The following is an 18,266-nucleotide window of genomic DNA, read 5'->3' as shown; positions in this document are numbered from 1 at the left end:
ACTTTCATCAGTGAAGCTGGGTGATCCAGCAAACCTGGAATGGATCTGGCCCAGGATTTAAAACATTTGCTAGCAAATAACTTTTAAAGAAATCCTATCCAGGATTGCTGGATCACCCAGCTTCACTGATGAAAGTATATCGTCTCCAGCCTTGGAGAGCTTTAATATATCTAGCCCAATATTTTTTGCAGAGTCTGTTTCCCAGTGGTTATGAATAAATTGTGTGCTTAGAGGTATACTTTTGTGGTGTTTAGCAATCGAGATTGCCGCTTTGTATTGCTAGGTCAATATTTAACTTAATAGATTTAACATCTAATATAATAGAATATTATCACAGAGTTTTTACAGAGGAACCACTTTGTAAAATAACCAGCAACTAAGATTGCAAGTCAGTCCCCACCCCCCCATCTTTATGTATTTTTTATGTATTCTGTCATCTGTTTATCAGTGAGGTATATGTTATTTTGTATACTTTTAATCTTATTATACTTTTGAATTGTGCTTGCGCTAGTTCAAATATACTTTGTTGAGAGCCCAAAAAAATTTAGGATGAACATTTCCACGCACAATAAACTAAAGAGTCTAAGCATAAAGCACTACAAATATTGGCACTGCTGGGAGATTCTTTTTTTCCATTCAAGTAATTAAGCCATAGCCTTACAAAATGGTGGCAGCAGTGGGATACTTTATTTTAGGTTATGAGAAAAACAATGCAGTGAGCAAAACCTGTATGCAAGGCCTCTCTTCGATTCATGGTCATGTCTCATTTATAATGGTTTGATGTACCAAATCTCTGCTGACTCATTACATTGATAATTTGCATTCACTGAAAACGTGGTTACCATTCAGTGCATTTGTAAAACACAACTCTCTACCTTTTTTATGCACATGGCCATGAGACTACTGTTGGTGGATATCAAAGAAAATAAGATTTGTAAGCCATCATAACAGAAAAAGATATTTGGTATAATAAAGGTTTTCAATGGCATACTTAAAATCATGGTGATTACCCCACCCATGGACTGAAAGAGGGTACCTCTTATGTGATCCAGTGGCTAGTATCTGAAGAAATATCCTGATTGAATGCTGGCTCTTCTAAAAGACAAATAGATACCCATTTTAGCATGGGAATAAAGTTAATTATTTCAGTTAACCAAAAGCAAGGCCACTGTAGATAGGCAGTGGTCACTTTCACTATTATAATACCATGAAGATTTTACTCATTGCTCTCAATGGTACTAGATGACTGATCTAAAGTTGTAAAAGAAATATTTCTTGCAGCACTAATGATGTGAGGTTATGAATGTGTTAAATTCATCTGGTACATACATTTGGAATGTGAAGAATGTTAATAGGTCATTTATATATCTAACTGTCCTATTAGTGACACACCTCGGAATACAACCTACACAAAATAATAAAACCACCTATGCTTCCTGCATTTAATGAAAGCATCAAATACCTGGGTGCTGGCGGTTTCCATCCTGTCATCACCTGCCTAGACAAGCTGGGAAACAGCGGGTGGAAATCAAGATGCTGCTTGCATCAGAAGATTCACTCTGAAAGAGAAAGCATTTTGGGAGTGGTGAGGTTACAGTCCGCACCCATAAAAAAAGAATGGCAGTGGTCCAAAATCTGCCTGTATACACTATGACATTGTTATGGGAAAACAAAATATCATCTCACACATCGATCCAAGATATAATTTACCTGTGTAATTACATCTGCGTTGGCAAACCATCATTTATGTAGCATTATGTAACATTTCATAAAATATTGATAAGCAAGATTATTCGGTAACACAGTGGAAAGAACAGTGATAATGTGCAGTGTACAAAACATGGAAACCAAACCATAACTATATTCAAATTCACTAAACCAGTTTCTGATCAGTAGCTTGGCTTTTCTTTTGCACATTTAGCAAGACATAAAAATGTTCATTCATTGTTCTCCACATAAGCCTTAAGTTATTACAGAAAACAACACATCACTGTTATTTGCACTTCTGTAAATGTACTAAATCAATAATTTTTTTAGGATATTTGTCAGTTGATGGGCAACTATATACTTTGTGGGCCCCTATTCTGCCAATTGTCGGGGGGCTGGCTACTGTGGATCTGTCACTAGTGCGTACTGAGCTTATTTTCTTTTATCACTGAAAGGATTTTTATGGCTAGTGCGTGCACATATTATCTTATCTTTTCTTTTCTTTGAGCTCAGGAAATAGTTTTATTAATGTCCTTATTCTATCTACCATGAACAGCTTGTGCCATAATATTACGTCCTGAATAATGTACACCTACTTGCTTTCACACAGAAATGAGTCAGAGCTGGAAAATATGTGTAGAAAGAGATTAGTGACAATCACTCCTGTTATTTGCCTACTTTCTTATTTTGGCACCCAATGAAGCAGAATTGTCAACCTGAGAAAGAAGTTTTTAGGGTAAAAAAGGAGTCGTGCACTGAGCACACTGAGCTGAAACATGTACATGGCCAAACTAGTGACGCTTTTAAATAATCTAACTTAATAATAAAATGTACGGTACCAAATGTTATTCAAACATATATGCATACATTGGAATGCTGAAAACAATCCATTCAGAGGTGCCCTTTTTTAATTTGATAATTACACAAATATTGTAATAGCTAAGAAATTAAGCAACCAGTCTCCAGCCTACACACACCACGCAACTCCTGCTTTAGTTTACAACAAAATGTGTGCCCTAAAAGTATTTTATAATGTAAATCTTATGCACCAAGAAATAGCTAACATTCCCTGGCCATAAAATTAGCCTTGTGTTTATCAAAACATTTAAAGTTTGGCATTTTTCCTCAGAAGGATGGGGAATGCACATTAGCATACCTATAGGCACAGGTGCTAGCTCTACAGCTCAAAAGTACACATGGATCACCCAGCTTCACTGATAAAAGTGTATCCTCTCCAGTCTTAGAGAGGTTTATTAAATCAGGCCCACAATGTGAGCCATATATATATATATCTAGAACCTAGGCCATCTCTGTCACCAATTTTCAAGCAATAATTGGCTGCAAGCAGTTGTAAGGCTAAGTACACTCGTGCAATAACAGTCGTTGGAAAGCCTTCACATGCATTATGATAAATGCTCATCTATCCAACCTGAGCCGATTATCGGACGGGAACCATTGCACATATGTACGTAGCCATAGTTAGTGGAAGCACAATCTATCACTGATAAGCACTTCTTATTCCTAGAGCCAGGCGCCTGATAGTGTTCTCCCCAGCTCTTTTTAGCCAGGTGGACCACCTAGCACTTTTCAGTAACCACCTGGCTGTTTTGGGGTAGTTACTGAAAAGTTGGGTGAAAATATATGGGCACTGGACTGAGATGATGGAAAAATGGGAAATACTAGAAGTCAATAAAAAGTCGACACAAAGTATAGAGGGCAGTAGAAAGCTGTCAGAATTATTGGAGTTACTAGATTTCGATGACAACAACTAGGAATACTAAATTTGTCATGTGTTGCCCCACCCACTTTTGACCGCCTGTCTACAGCTTCATCCTACCCAGCATAAAAAAGTTTCTGGGGTGAACACGGCTTTAACTAATCAATATAATGCAGTAATCAGGAAAAGGATATATTTCTGCTGATGTCAAAATCTTGACAAGCATTTGTAGGTCTGAAAAAGATCTGTGCTTTTCCTAATTGTCACATTAGAACCTCTGTATATGGATACATGTAGCATGCTTTTAGATATATTCTTAGTCTGCAAGCTCATTTGGGCAGGGTCCTCCCCTCCTCCTGTGTCGTTGTTTGTATCTGTCTGTCATTTGCAATCCCTATTTAATGTTGCCGTTGTTATATTTATTATCAATAGTAATTTAGCTTGTATATGAGATTAGTCTAACTGCTTCTGAATTAATATACAGGTGCCTCCGACCTGTATTATCCTTTCTTCTGAATTGTGTTTTGCTCAGCAAGTAGTCCAGGAACTGCTATAGCAGCACAGCCAGGAAGATATTCTTACTTTTTAGAGAAAAAATAAGGAAAACTGCTAATTCACCTATGCTCCTAAACCTGCTGGCTGGATGATGGAAAAGAGGTAAGCATAAGGATATAGCAATCTGCATCACTCTTCAAAGTAACAGCGTCAGGATAAACTGACACTGCCGCCTCTCTCTCCTAGTCAGAATGCTGCAGGATTGCTGTAAACTCATATCAAGAGATTCTGGCATTCATACTAATAGGATTTATTTTGTTTCACTAAATACATACTTGAAATTATTTGTGTTTCTGAACCCATCAATGCATTTTAAATACTTAACAGATTCACAAATGTGTAATTTTTCCCAATAAAAATGTTTTTTGTGTTACGGATCAACACTATATTCATGGGAAATCAGGAAAACGGATCTGTCCCTTGCATAATGTTCCAGAACAGGGTGCTCAGCATTAAAACGCAAGCCAAGATGCATTCTAGCGAGACCATTGCACATAATTCTAGTCAAGTCAGTTTCCTGTGAGGTCAATAAAACATAACTATCACTGCCAGTGAGGAAATGTTTCTAAATGAACCTACCATCATATAAAAAACATCAAGCCCTGAAGGCTTTTCATATAAGTGTTCTTCTTTGTTTTCCTTTCCCCACTCATTTTCAGTACCTGCCCTAGTTTTCTGAGCAGGCCCAAACATTGGTTTGTACAATAAAAACAGAGCACTTCCACATTGAAGAATGTTCTCCTGGAAGTGTATTTGCTGGCACTGAATTGCAGGAGGGAGGGAAGGTATTTGCTTGGTAATATTATGTAACATGATATATTTGACCCCTGTATTTACTTCTCTCTGCTGGTTTGTTCCCTCTGCACATTCTTCTGTTATAGACAGACATGTTTATATTTGTCCCATGTATATTGAATCCAGCTAAGTTCCAGTCTAAGTGTTCTTATAGAGACCCTGAAGGTGCTTTGAATATTGTCTGTAAATAGGGAACACCTACAACTTGTTTTTATTATTCCTCAAGCCTAAATGTACAAAAACATAAACTACCCTTGAATTAGGGTTATCCCTGTACTACAAAGGGGTTTTGGCTGTGGGGGTAAAACATGAAAGTTTTTTCTTAGCTATTGACCCAGCAGGAAGGATCTCTTCTTGTGAAACTGGTAACAGGCAACCTCTTATCTTTGGATTTGCAGGCTCTAAAGTCATTCTTTACACTCAGGAACAAATACTTTAGCACTGTTTTATAAAGGAAATGCATTGTAATGGTTAAGTAAAAAGGAATATAGCCAAACTTTCTAAGCTCTTAGGCCTCTACATCAGACATGCTGATGTTATAGTAATACACCCAATTGAGTAGTCTTAGTGCTTTAAAAGCCTTGCAGTATATACTTTTATTTACCTTTTACATGTACATGTAAGCAAAATGTAAGGACATGTAGTGCAATATTAAAGCTGCTGCCCATAGCAACTTGTGAAACTGTTCCAAAATTATTTGTTTCATATCTGTTCCAGTTTTCGTTTCAGGTTACATCATTTAGACTCCCGTCGCCATGTGATCCATAACAACCAGACATATTTATTCACATAAACAATAGCAGAAGCAACAGAACTATTATCACAGCTTAAGAAAATGCTGCTTTAGGAGGAACATGGAGGTCAGTGACCTTAATTACATAACGGGCTACCATGGGATCCCAGAGCAAAGTTCTGGCCAAGCAAGAGAAAGACAGAATTTGGCGGCTTCTGCTACCATTTAGAAGTTTAAGGTAGCAGAAAAGAGATCTTAATTTGATGAAAGGACTGCATTAATAATGCAAAAAAGGGTTAATGTAGTCTTCCCTTTTGCCACCATTAAACTTTAAAGCTTATGATTGAACAGTAAACTGTTTGATGCCAGTGTGATGATTGTTTAATTCTCCAAAAATATCTAAAATATCAAAATGTTAACTAATAACCAACAGAATAAATGAACTGCCATGCATTCCCCATCAACTAAATATTTTTGACATAGCAAGGAAAATGTGCTATGGCACTAACCTAAAACAACTGATTAGATTTCAGTTTTGAAAAGCCGGATGTATAGAACAAGAAGTCAAATGATTGCAATGCATGACTACACTTTGTACAGGCCTTCTGCATTACAAAACAAATCTGTCTTTAATAACAACAGTGTTTCAAACCTGATTCATCTAGTGATATAACATGATGTCAAGGAATCAGGAGTGCATAGTAAAAGCTGTTACCAAGTCAAAGCTGGAGGTCTGCATCATTTTTTACAATACAGGCAGAATGTGAATAATGGAGACGATAGCGAAATCCTTCTCCTATGACAAACGCTGGTTACTGCACAACTATATGGTAAACCTTAGTGGATTGTCCTTTGCATGTTTATGTATTGGCATTTCTTACCATTTATTATTAAAGCTTTCCACCCTGAAACCACATATTGCAAGAAAAGTTTTACCTTTTGCACTGTTATTAATAGAGTAAACAAAACAAGCAATGTACACCTACAATGCATTCCTTCAGATTCTGGAATTCCAAGTAATACAATACAAAATGATCCTCTAGGAAAGCCACACCATAGGGAAGAGCCACTGTCCCTAAAAACACATTTCTACCTCTTAATGTATCTATGCCAGGACCAGGCACTATGTGTGAGATCCGACATGGAGTACCTGTTACAAATAGTTAATCATAAAACACAATAATCTCTATTCTTTTTAGTATCTCCACACCCTTTCCTTTTCTTTAGTTTATTACACCCACATAGCAACTACAGTAAGCAAGTTGCCTCTGACCTTGCCGCCTACGCTTGGCACCCTGGAGAATGTTACTTGGAGATTTATATGCGTGTTTTAAAATATAACACAGGATCCATTCTTGACTTCCTGGCTAACTGAAATACTGGATATCACTTATTTAAACATGCTCAATGTAGGTAATAAAAGTGGAACTTACTGTTCTCCTGGGTTCTGAGCATAGGTCAAATAACCATTAAACAAAATTGACCTTGAAAATATCACATTCAAGATGTGTGTAAAGATCCAATGTGGGTAAATGCTAAATACACAAATTAATTAGGAGCTGCATTATTTGTATCTTGTATATCCTCCTGGAGCTTACCCTAGTTGTTTTAACCAAAACATTTATCATATGTCCAGTTACAGAAACCACCTAGCTAACTTTTTATTAAATATGATAGGAGGAGGAAGGGGTACAAAAAACAGTGACTTTTGGTTGGAGTCCGAATTTGAATATTGAATCACAGTATTATGGAACTACGAGTCATGTAATAGGAAGCGTACAAGTATGTACAAGTACTTTCCGTGTATATTACCAGCTTACAAAATAAACTCAGGTATAGGCGGGCAGCGATAAACTCTGGGTGCCTAATGCATTGTGCCAGCACCATAGATGTCATGCTTAAAACTCCGTGTCCAGTGCTACCATATTGGTGCCAAAGTCAGCTTTCACTTTCTCCTGCTGAGGAAAAGTGGTGAAGTGGATTTGGGGAGCTCACATTGCTGGAAAATGCACATCTCAGAGCTAAGTGTATCATAATGATCCGCTTTTATGTACATACAAACCTATTATGGCAATCACAGGTTCTAGCCACAATAGCTTAATGTACATATGTATATCTTTTTAAAAGCCTATTAATAAAAAATTAGTTTTGGATAAAATAGGGATTGGGTAAAACCTTTGTAAATGTGGTATTGCTGGTTGTTGGTTTTCTTATACCATGGACTGTTTCAGTACCACTGTCCTGAATGTTATAATTTGCCTTTTTTGTATCTGTATGCTATGAGTTACTGACTATACAGGCCAATAGAATTTTACTGCTAGATTTGTAGACATCAAATATGTATGACTATAAGGTGACACAGTAAATGAAGTCATGTCAGAAAACCATCAGCTCAGGCTTGTTGGAGTGATACCATTGCCAAGAGACAAATCTTTTTCTCCGGAAAGCTACAGGTGTCTGTAGAATGCCTCTCCCTCTTTTCCTCACAGGCTTATTATGAATCCTAGCCATATCAGCCAGGTAACTTGTATTTTCAGAAAGAAGTCAGCAGTGATAGGTCTGGATAGGCCATGTAAGCCACCTTTTACTCAGCAATTCAACTTTAGGAATCTGGCTGACTAGAGGAAATACTAAATTACATAACGTGATGAAGGCAAAATAATAAAGCAAATACCAACATTCCTAACATGTAGGTTGTTTTGTAAATTATTTTGTTTTGTGTGGGAACGTCTAGGTTTTTTTTTTTTTAACTTTCTTGGACTGTACTAATGTCTTTTCTCCTAAACAAAGCTTTTACTGTCCACATCAAGCTGGAATGTGTGTTTCTACCCACACTTTAGTAATTACAAGGCACAGTAGGTTGAGTTGGAATGTTGTCATGTAGATGGTAGTAATGGCCCACACTTGACATGTAGAGAAAATCAGGCTGTTCTGACCTGCACAGTCAACAGAACAGAAAATAAACATGTCAACTTTTATTTGTGATGTAATACAAATTCCTGTACCCATTACACTGCTTTGGAAATACAAGTGAAAAAGTGCTTAAAGCTTACTTGAACAATAACAATGATTTCAATTTCATCTTCTGCATCTACTTAAAGTAACTGACTATACTGTTCACCATTATTTACTATAACTTATACAAGAAAAAATCTCTACTAATGTAGCTGGCCCAAAAAACATAAACAATCTGTTTATGAGCACCACTGCCTTATCCACAACATTTATTCCCTGGTGGAGAATTAATTACTGCCATTGAAACACATGGACTTGCAGGATTCTCTTTTACTTTTAGGTCCTGGCCAATGCTTAATCAGATGTCATTCTGTCTAATGCCATAGTTTTCACCTATAGACAAGCCCCTGCTCAGCCCCAGGAGACTAGTTGCTCCATCCTAGAACCTGGGCACCACTGGGTCATACACAGATGTCAGTCAGCCAGACAAGGTATCCAAGGGCAGAGGGAGTTTGTAGTAGAGTACTCCAGGCAGGGTAGGTCCAGGTGGTAGTTACTAGCAAAACTGCTAACTTCTATTTCAGTTTTACGTGTCTGTTTTCTAATTTTAACTGTCAAAAGAGTTTTCCAACAGAGTATGGATTAACGTGACCACATCATCCCAAGGACATGCTAGATTTAAATTTGAACTGTGGGGCATTACAACTTCAGCCAAAAATACAAATTCAGCCAAATGACAAATAACTAAACATAAAACATACCAGGGAGCCTCAATGAACTTTGTATTTCTTACACATAGCTTTCATGTTTTTTTTTAGTTTTAATGTTTTTTCTTAGATGTATGGTTACATATGTTTAGTAACATTCAGAACATCATGTAAAGAAGATACTATGGAAAGATACAATACATCATTTTCAATTCTAGGAAATTAATAAATGCACAGGACAGCCGAAGGGCTTGGGAAGGGCACAGAGAACACAGAAGCAAAACATAGGAGGATGTGTACAATGGGCATAGCTGCTGGGACTAATGGGGAAAAACTGCTAACAGAAATTTAAAAACATTCATTTAACATTCATATCAGTGATGAAGCAGCAAAAACAGTACATGTCAACATAGACAATGCACAATTATAAAAATAAATAAAACTTAGTCCTTTATATTATATCCTCTTGTAAAAACCTTGCTAATACGTGCTCAGATAATGGCAGCTTAATGTGGAACTTATACATTTACAGACTATATACCTTGACCTTCAGGGATCCAAAAAGCTAGCTGCACATACTGATTCCAGAGAACCATAGAACAAAAAAAAAAAGTCTGACTTACGAGTCATAAAACCATACTGCCAACAATCCACAGAAAGGTGTACCCATTGCAAGACCATTGGCACAATCTGAATCAATGATCTCTCTAACAGACATACTATTGGGTCGCTCAGCAGTTGTTTTCCTGCTGTAACGTTACACAAACACACCCCCTTGCAAAAAGTATAGAATCAGTATTCTTGGAGAATATTCATTCAGCTGTTTGAATTTGTTGCAAAAAAATATCACAGATATGACACAAAACTATTTGAACATCTGAAGATTCTAGCATTGTAAAACGTACTTCCAACAATCTAAATTATATTGTTGTAAATAATGACAAAGGTTTAGTTCAGACCAAGAAGAGGAAAAAATGATGGAATCACTCAAAAATAAAAAAAAACATAATCATATCACCTGGTGATTTGCATTTCTAAAACAAACACCTGCACAAGTCTAAATAGGCCAATCAGTCTGCAGATAAGAATTCTGACAGACCTTAATGAGATGTTGCACTTTGCTGATTGAGAGGAAACATGGCCCCAAGAGAGTTGTCAGATGAAACACTGGAAAGGATTATAAAACAAAGTTAATTGAACACAGAGTGACTTAAGATGATGTCAGTTGTTTCCAGTCAATTGTAAGTACAGACAATATAAGAAAGTTGGGTTGTAGAACAGATCAGTGCCAGGTGTATCATCACCAATATAGAGTGTGCTACACACCGTAATTTACAGTGCATCCAAGTCCAGGTAAAAAAGGGAGCTTAGTGCAAAGGTTTATTTCTACGTTGGATTTTAATTGGGTACATCTACTACATTTACACTGCTTTGTTGGCTGAGTGGTTTGCACTCTAGCCTTTGTAGTGTTGGGTCCCAGGTTCAACTCTTGACCAGGGCACTATGTGCAAGGAGTTTGTATTTTCTATCTGTGCTTGCATGGGTTTCCTCCCACATTCCAAAATACCGCAGTTTGGTTATTTGGCTTCCCCCCAAAAATTGACCTTAGACTGTCTAAAGACATATGACTATGGTAGGGACAATACATTGTGAGCCCATCTGAGGGACAGCTAGTGACATGACTATGGACTTCGTAAAGTTCTGTGTAAAATGTCAGCACTATATAAGTACTGGATAATAATATTAATAATAATAATAATGTGAAGCCACAGTTGTGGGGTCAACGTCATAGCCTCAAGATTCTCAATTGTCAGCCGGATGTCCTGCTGCTTTTGCTTGTCATCTGCTAACCCTTCTCCAGACAAAGCAGGAAGAAAGTGTTTTTTTCCCCAATTTAAAAGTCCAACTTTTGTGGGTTATCTTACATAAGTTGTCTTTATTTCAATTGTTTATGAGATCAATATATACATGATATATATGTGTAGGCGGACAAGAACAGAGTTTATGTGGGACAATTTAGTCTTGCCTTCCATTAAAAGTCTAAATAAGATGTATGAAGTCATTCTCTAAATTCTGAAAACAACATACAGATTAGCATTTAATCATTGTACAGATCTAAATGCCTATGACTCACCTTTTGTAAAAGAAAGAAAAGCTTTTCAAGTGTCAGAGTCAGCTTTTTTATATTGTAAAAAGTAATACTGCTCTACTAAGATTCTCAGTACTTTTAATTTCCCCTTAATTTATCAGAAGCTGGTATTTAATAGGCTGCGTATCCTGATGAGTTATATGTTTAAATCAATTAATTGCTTAACAGAAGATGAAGAAAATAGATTAAATGGATTAAAATAGGCGGTGTGATAAAATTTAGATGCAAATTACAGCAGAAAACCCAAAATATACTAATAAGTGAGATTCCAAATATAGAATCCTTGAAATGAAGAAATTTGTAGGTGTTGCAATTTTCAACATCTAAGAACCTACCTATCAGTTTTGGATAGACTAAAATGTAAAGTTTCACTCTAGCCAAGACTATTTTTATATTTTTGATAGTAGTTGGGCTAGAAGTTACATCATACCAATAGCAAAACACTAAAGAAAGTACGGTTGGAAGGCCTGTGGCTATTATTACAAACATAGCCATGAAAGTGAACCATCTTCCAAATTGCCAACAGCCAATAACACACCTAGACATACTTCCAATGATGCTGCTTTCACCTCCTCCTTACCTTACTGCTGATTGATAAAAATGTTCTTACTTAGCTAAGGAAAGTAAACTACAATGTTGGCTGTAAAGCCCGATTCCAAATCCATCATATTATGCCATTTAGGCAAAATAAATTGGCTGTCATATGTTTTGCACTTTGAACAACGCTAATTAAACAAACCTGATCCTGATGAGAAATAATATAACGTATGGCAAAACCTGCAAAAACATTCATCACTAATTTCATATAGTCTCCCATAAAGGGCCTGATTTACTAAAGCTCTCCAAGGCTGGAGAGAATACACTTTCAGAAGTGAAGCTGTGTGATTCAGAAAACAAGGAATGGATTTTTAAAAATCATTTGCTATTTGCCAGAAAACGTTTTGAATCCTGGACCAGATCCATTCCGGGATCGCTGTATCACCCAGCTTCACTGATAAAAGTGTATTCTCACCAGCCTTGGAGAACTTTATTAAATCAGGGCCAATGAATCATGGGTGGCACTTGTAATTCATGATGGTTGGATGAAAGTTTTCCATGTAATAAAATTTTCCTGAAATGAAACGATGACCAAGAAGGCTGACACATTGCATTCAGTGAATGAAAGGCGCATGAGCACATATATAATTTAAAACCCTGGTGCCAAAAAACTTAGCACTAGGGTTAGAGTATGCAATTATCCTACATGAATTCAGTTATATGGTGATTATAGCTTGTAGCCTCACATACAGGGAGGGTCAACATTGTATCAATCCAACACACCTTAAAAAGCATCAAAAGACTAACTAATGAACGATGTGGAATACTGCTCCCTTCCTACCTATGATACTGGTCAGTTTTCACATATGCTTCTGGTCAACTGCAAAAGAAAGTAAAAGTCTATTAGCAGTGGAAAAGTTTTATAAGCCACGGGTGAGCAGTAATCACTACCAACCAAAACAAAAAGTAATCATCGTCTAATAGCCAGACTGCACCTTACTGCTAAATACTATTCCACTGCCATAGTCTTATTGCTTTTTAACTTTAGATCAATATTATGCATACTTACTACCTGTGGTGCAAAACTATTACCTTTAAGAGATTTAACCTAAGTTATATTTTGTTTATGGCCATATAAAAATACTACATTATAGTGGAAAGGCAACAAACTTTTCTATGAAAGAAACTTACTTGTGTCCGGGTCCTTACACCTGTCTGGAAACCTGTAGATGTTGGAGTTTTTGTTCCTGCTTGTAGTCATCTTCAGAACGTTGTGGTCAAGCTGGTCGGAACTATAAAAGAGGTTCAAATAATGCTTTAAGATGCAAGCTGAGCGGTCAGTTAGTAGTATAAAGGGCAGAGACATGACACTTCAAGGGCGTCAGACACTAGACAAAAAATAGTTATTGTTCTAATAGGAAGTAGTGATAATTGGATGTCTGGCGTCTCTGCATCTCCTACCTTTACCATGTACTTAAACATCATATTAATAAAAATACACTATCCACATATTTATACTTCTACAACAGGAAACACATGCTTGTACACAGTCATACAGGAATCCTAACAGAGCATTACAGTCCTAATCCAACATTCTAAAAAATGTCACTTTTATCCTCTACTTTGTCAGTTTTTCCTGCCTTCACTATGAGGACACACATAATGATAGTGAAAGTTTAGTGACCAGAAATAGGTTTTGCTATGGTTTGATGACATAGATGTACAAGAATCATTATTTATAGAGGGAAAAAAAAAGGGTCCCTAAGTTCACTGGAAATGTAAGAAGCAATCTCCAGTAACTGAGAGGTGGTCTATACTCAGGGGTGACTCACACAAGAGATGTCACTACAAGGAAATTGCAACATATTACATTATATGAATCAAACTGAATCATACTATTTCCCAACACAGTACAGTATTTCTAAAGAAAGAGAATTAAAAAAAAAAACAACTTATGAATCTTAAAAAAAAAAAGTGGTCAGTTTAAAAACTGACCTGAACTGATTTAAAGAAAACAAAAGAAATATGGAAGATACCACTGCAGAACCCTCCTTTTTTAAAAAGTTGTCTGGCTTAAATGCTGATCGAAAGGCTTCAGTGCTTCTCACCCAAAAATATGCAGATAAGGAGCTCAGATTTTCCCCTGACTTCACTGGCTGTATGCTTGTTCTGGATATATGACTCAAAGAAAGCAAGCAACTAGATTTTTTAGAAGGCAACGACAGACTTCATAGTTCGCTCAGTACAGGTTTACTTTAAATAGAGCGTGGTCTAAGCAAGGCGGACCTGCGGATATGTGAAAACATAACTTATTATGAACTGTTTGTCAGCGTCTAGTGCTGAAGGGCTGATAGCATGAACTGAACTTACCCCCTGAACCAGATGTTTAGTATTATTTGTGTCTGCGGCCGCCCCCCCATTCAGACCATCAGGAGTCAGTGGGAGGCAGGCTTTGTCTGTGCCAACCAAAATCATTAATCTATCTTAACTGAGACATGAAGCACTGGATGAAAATCCCCTATATGCTAAAAGAACAGATTTTCCTTTTAAGTTTCTGAATCATTTCTGATAATATCTATAACATACGGAGGAGAATTGACCTCTTGAACAGATTCTGAATATAAGATGACCTTCTCTGTGAAAATGGTGGCGGTATCGCTTTCGCCATGCAAGATCACTTAACAATCAACTGATAGCATAGACCACAGAAGGGTACTTCCCGCTCATCCTTCCCTCTCCAAAAAAAACAGTATCAGCAGTACCTGCAACCTGTCTATACAATGCTTGTTTATTTCTACTGTCACCCAAAAAGATTGTGGGTGACAGTTTTTTAGCGTCTCCACGAGGCTTATGACTGGGAGCTAGTGGGACCTCACATACAGCTATCTTTCATTAAAAAAACTGTTGTGATTTATCTCATGGACCTAATTAGATTGCAAATATTATCGCACAGTATTTATATAGCGCCGACATATTACACAGCGCTTTACAAAGTCCATAGTCATGTCACTCACTGTGCCTCAAAGGAGCTCACAATCTAATGTTCTTACCATAGTCATATGTCTTTATTACAGTCTAAGGTCAATTATGGGGGGAGGCTAACTGCATGTTTTTTGGAAATATTGCACATATCATTGATAAAGTTCTTCTCTTTACAAACCTAAATAACGGCTGCTGGTAATGACTGTTTCCCCTTAGTTTCTCCTGGATAATTTAATTGTACCTATAGTCAAAACTCACTCTGCAACATAAGTGAAAGAACATCCCCCGAAAGAGGCTAGAAGACAACATAAAAAAAACCCCCAAAAAACCCCAAACACTATTCAGTTTATTATAAAAAAATGTTTTTATATGTACATTTTAATGATGCTCTTTGGTCCATAATAAGCACTATTCATATTGATTGATTGAGGTTTTTCACGTAGAATACAATTATTTCCAGTATGTTCACATAGTATATTATTCATTTTATCACAACTTGAAACCTTTCTCCACATACAGGACAGTTTATCACAAACTATACTACTCAGAATATAAAAACCTAAAGCCCTCTCCACCTGCTGGATAGTTTATCACAAACTTTACTACTCAGAATATAAAAACCTGAAGCCCTCTCCACGTGCTGGACAGTTTCTGTTAAGAAAACAATTTCATGAAGTTCTGAAAGTAAGGTTAGAAAATATTGTCAGATGATAACTGTATAATGCTCACAGATTCTTTGTCTACCATAGGCAAAAATGAAATGTTCATTAAAATCAAATATTCAATAGAATTCTCCATTACAAGTTTTATCTCATCAATCGATGTACTATTTCGATATAAAGTTGGTAGACTTATAAGCAGTAAATACAGCAGATAATATATATGATCGTCTATCTCGTCTCCACCAAAGGCACGGTAAGTATAACATGGGCCACAGCATATAGTAAATGAGAAGGACTCACACTTGCTTTTCCTAAGGGAAATGTAAGTACCTTTTTATTTAGTAAAAGTAATTATCATACCAGCAGTAAATAGAAGCATGTCATAAAATGCACAGGTTGATCGAGTAGAAAACACTTACTTTCTCTTTCCGCAGTGCTCTCACGTGTTCTCACTCCACATCACCCATGTAACAAGTGCTTTCCCTCAGGAGTCCTGACTTCTCCTATACTGCCTGGTCCTCCTCCAAATCCTTTGAAATAAAAGTCAACAACAGAAACCACAATGAGTTGTTTTTCTAATTCCTTGAAACTGACTCAGTCAGACATCATCAGCGACAGCATGCTCGGTCTGTGTAAACCCTGAGGGACATCCAAGAATCCAGAGGGTTAAATGCTGTTTCATCCTGAGCCACAGAAAACCATCACATCGCTCCAGCATATGTCAGCATCCCAGCTCTATCCATCTTCTGCTGCTATTCACTTTCAGGTTATTTCCTTTCAATGCAAACAAATACAAGACATGTGTTCTTCCTCCTCTTTCAAAGCAAAGCAATAAAGGACAAATCCAGATATCAAAGAGTGTTTATAGATCTTCACATATGATGGATGGAAGAAAATAAAGGTGAAAAACATTCCCAGTTTATGTGATTAGGATCCTACATTACCTCACAGAAGCACCTGTTTTTGTTTTTCCCAGCTTCGCCTCTCTGTCGTCCCAAACAAGAGGGCTGTCAAGCCTCTGCCCTCGGTTTATAAGCTATGATCTCCAATCCTGCGCAGCATAACAAACAGCTAAAGATTTCGCAACAGGCTCTTACTTAACCGGGCTGTTCCACCTACTCACATTTGTACTAGAATATAAAGCAATAGAGACAGCACAGGAAACTGAAGCATAACTGCCAGTACCGTCTATTCCAAGAAAGACAGAAAACTTCAAACCAGCCCTAGAAGACACCTTTAACTTCTTCCTAGGAATTGCTTTAGGGAATAACTCATAATTATGTACACAGTCATAATACTCGGATGAAAACACAAATCTAAACCATACATATTTAGTAAATAAGAAACATCTTTTACCTTTAATTACTACTACTCCTAAACATCAGTTGTTCAGCATATTAACATATAAGTATGGCTGCACTCAGAATGGCAGTAAGTTTGCAGTGAGGTTACCGCTTCTGCCAGTGAGAAGATACATGTTCTGTCTCACCCATGGCAGCCAATTGGTGCAGGCAAGGTGCCAACCGCCGCAAAGTGCACAGGTACCACTGCTCCTGAAGCAAGTCTGAATGTAACCTAAGCATTGTGCACTGTAAGATCCTTATCATATGAATGTTGTACACATTTGATCTTTACCTATCAGTGCACATACAATACATCTATGCTGCTTGCACTAAATTCCTTTCATTAAAAATGATGTGCTTATGAAACAGTCAACAGAATCTTTTCACTGATATGGTTCAGTGTTAAGGCTCTAAGGAAGAAGCAAGTATAAAAAATAAGTGTTAGTATTAGGGATCTGCATTGGGATTTGGTTAGGTTGGTTATGGGATTAGAGGTTGTGGGGTAAAGTTAGGTAAGTAGTTGTGAGGTTCTGGGTAGGAGGGCTAGAAAGAAAGTGACAACTGCAAAACAAGGTATACTTACCTTAAAACTGTAGATTGATATAGGGGGCTCTGCATCCTTCTTTAGTGCCAACGCTGTGGAAGTTGACAATCTGGAGTGATGAGTGCTTGGTGTGTAAATGTCCGGCTCCTCTCAATTCATTGCAGTAAGTTACAAAGTAATGTGTGTTCCTGCCCCATATCATCCATTAGCCAATAGTTCCTATTTTTTTTATCATATATGCTATGCTATTAGTTCCTGGTATGTCCATTATTAACAGGGCTCAATTGTTGGTATGAATATAGCAGGGAGGGTTCCCAACTGACAACTGTTATGGGCAGGAATGCTCTGCTGCAGGTCTGAACAGAAAAGAATGCCAATACTTGAGGCAGGGATAACACAGAAGATGCCACTGGATAGAAATAGTATGTATCTTATATTTGTTTTTTTTAAACCTTGTGGTATGTTAATTTTTTTAGGAGTTCAGTTCTGCTTTACCAGACCAAAATAAAGCAAATAACATAGATTAATTGGATAAGTTTTACAAACATTTTAAGTGTTGGGGTGGGGTAAGTGCCAAAGCCCCGTTTTAGATGATGGTAAGATGTTAGATGGCTGGTCTTGGGTAATGTGGTGTGTTAGGGTATGGGATAGGAATGCTGGAACATATGAGGGATAACTCATTCTTCAGTTCACGGGGGACACACACAGACTTTTATGAATGAATTCCCTCCCTGATGATTGGCAAACATCTCTGACATGAAAATATATTATACCAGCATGTTTTGGAACAGTGATTTCTGTGCTTCAGGTATCTATATAGGACTGCCAGAGCTACAGCAAATATGTAAGTATGTCTGCTATATAGCTAAAGGTATGTGTG

The 18,266-nt window shown here is 37.1% G+C and overlaps 1 long non-coding RNA gene across 4 annotated transcripts in view; it reads right to left on the bottom strand.

The window, feature by feature from the left end:
• The window catches only part of LOC140324192 (uncharacterized), an 83,081-nt gene that overhangs the window by 4,201 nt on the left and 60,614 nt on the right, over positions 1–18,266 (bottom strand). Inside the window, exons 1-5 of one of the 4 annotated variants that reach the window (XR_011919507.1) lie at positions 16,444–18,248; positions 15,919–16,029; positions 13,047–13,147; positions 1,463–1,559; positions 1,037–1,095 (exon numbers count right to left, since the gene is read on the bottom strand). This is a non-coding gene — a long non-coding RNA (uncharacterized lncRNA). Of the gene's footprint in view, positions 1–1,036; positions 1,096–1,462; positions 1,560–13,046; positions 13,148–15,918; positions 18,249–18,266 lie in introns of those variants that run through there. The other 3 variants (XR_011919506.1, XR_011919508.1, XR_011919509.1) reach the window with 3 other exon arrangements.

Source organism: Pyxicephalus adspersus, chromosome 2, assembly GCF_032062135.1.
Source record: "Pyxicephalus adspersus chromosome 2, UCB_Pads_2.0, whole genome shotgun sequence".
In the NCBI taxonomy this organism is placed as follows: domain Eukaryota; kingdom Metazoa; phylum Chordata; class Amphibia; order Anura; family Pyxicephalidae; genus Pyxicephalus; species Pyxicephalus adspersus.
Note: the sequence above shows the minus strand (reverse complement) of the source record. Positions and strands in the feature narration are given on the sequence as shown.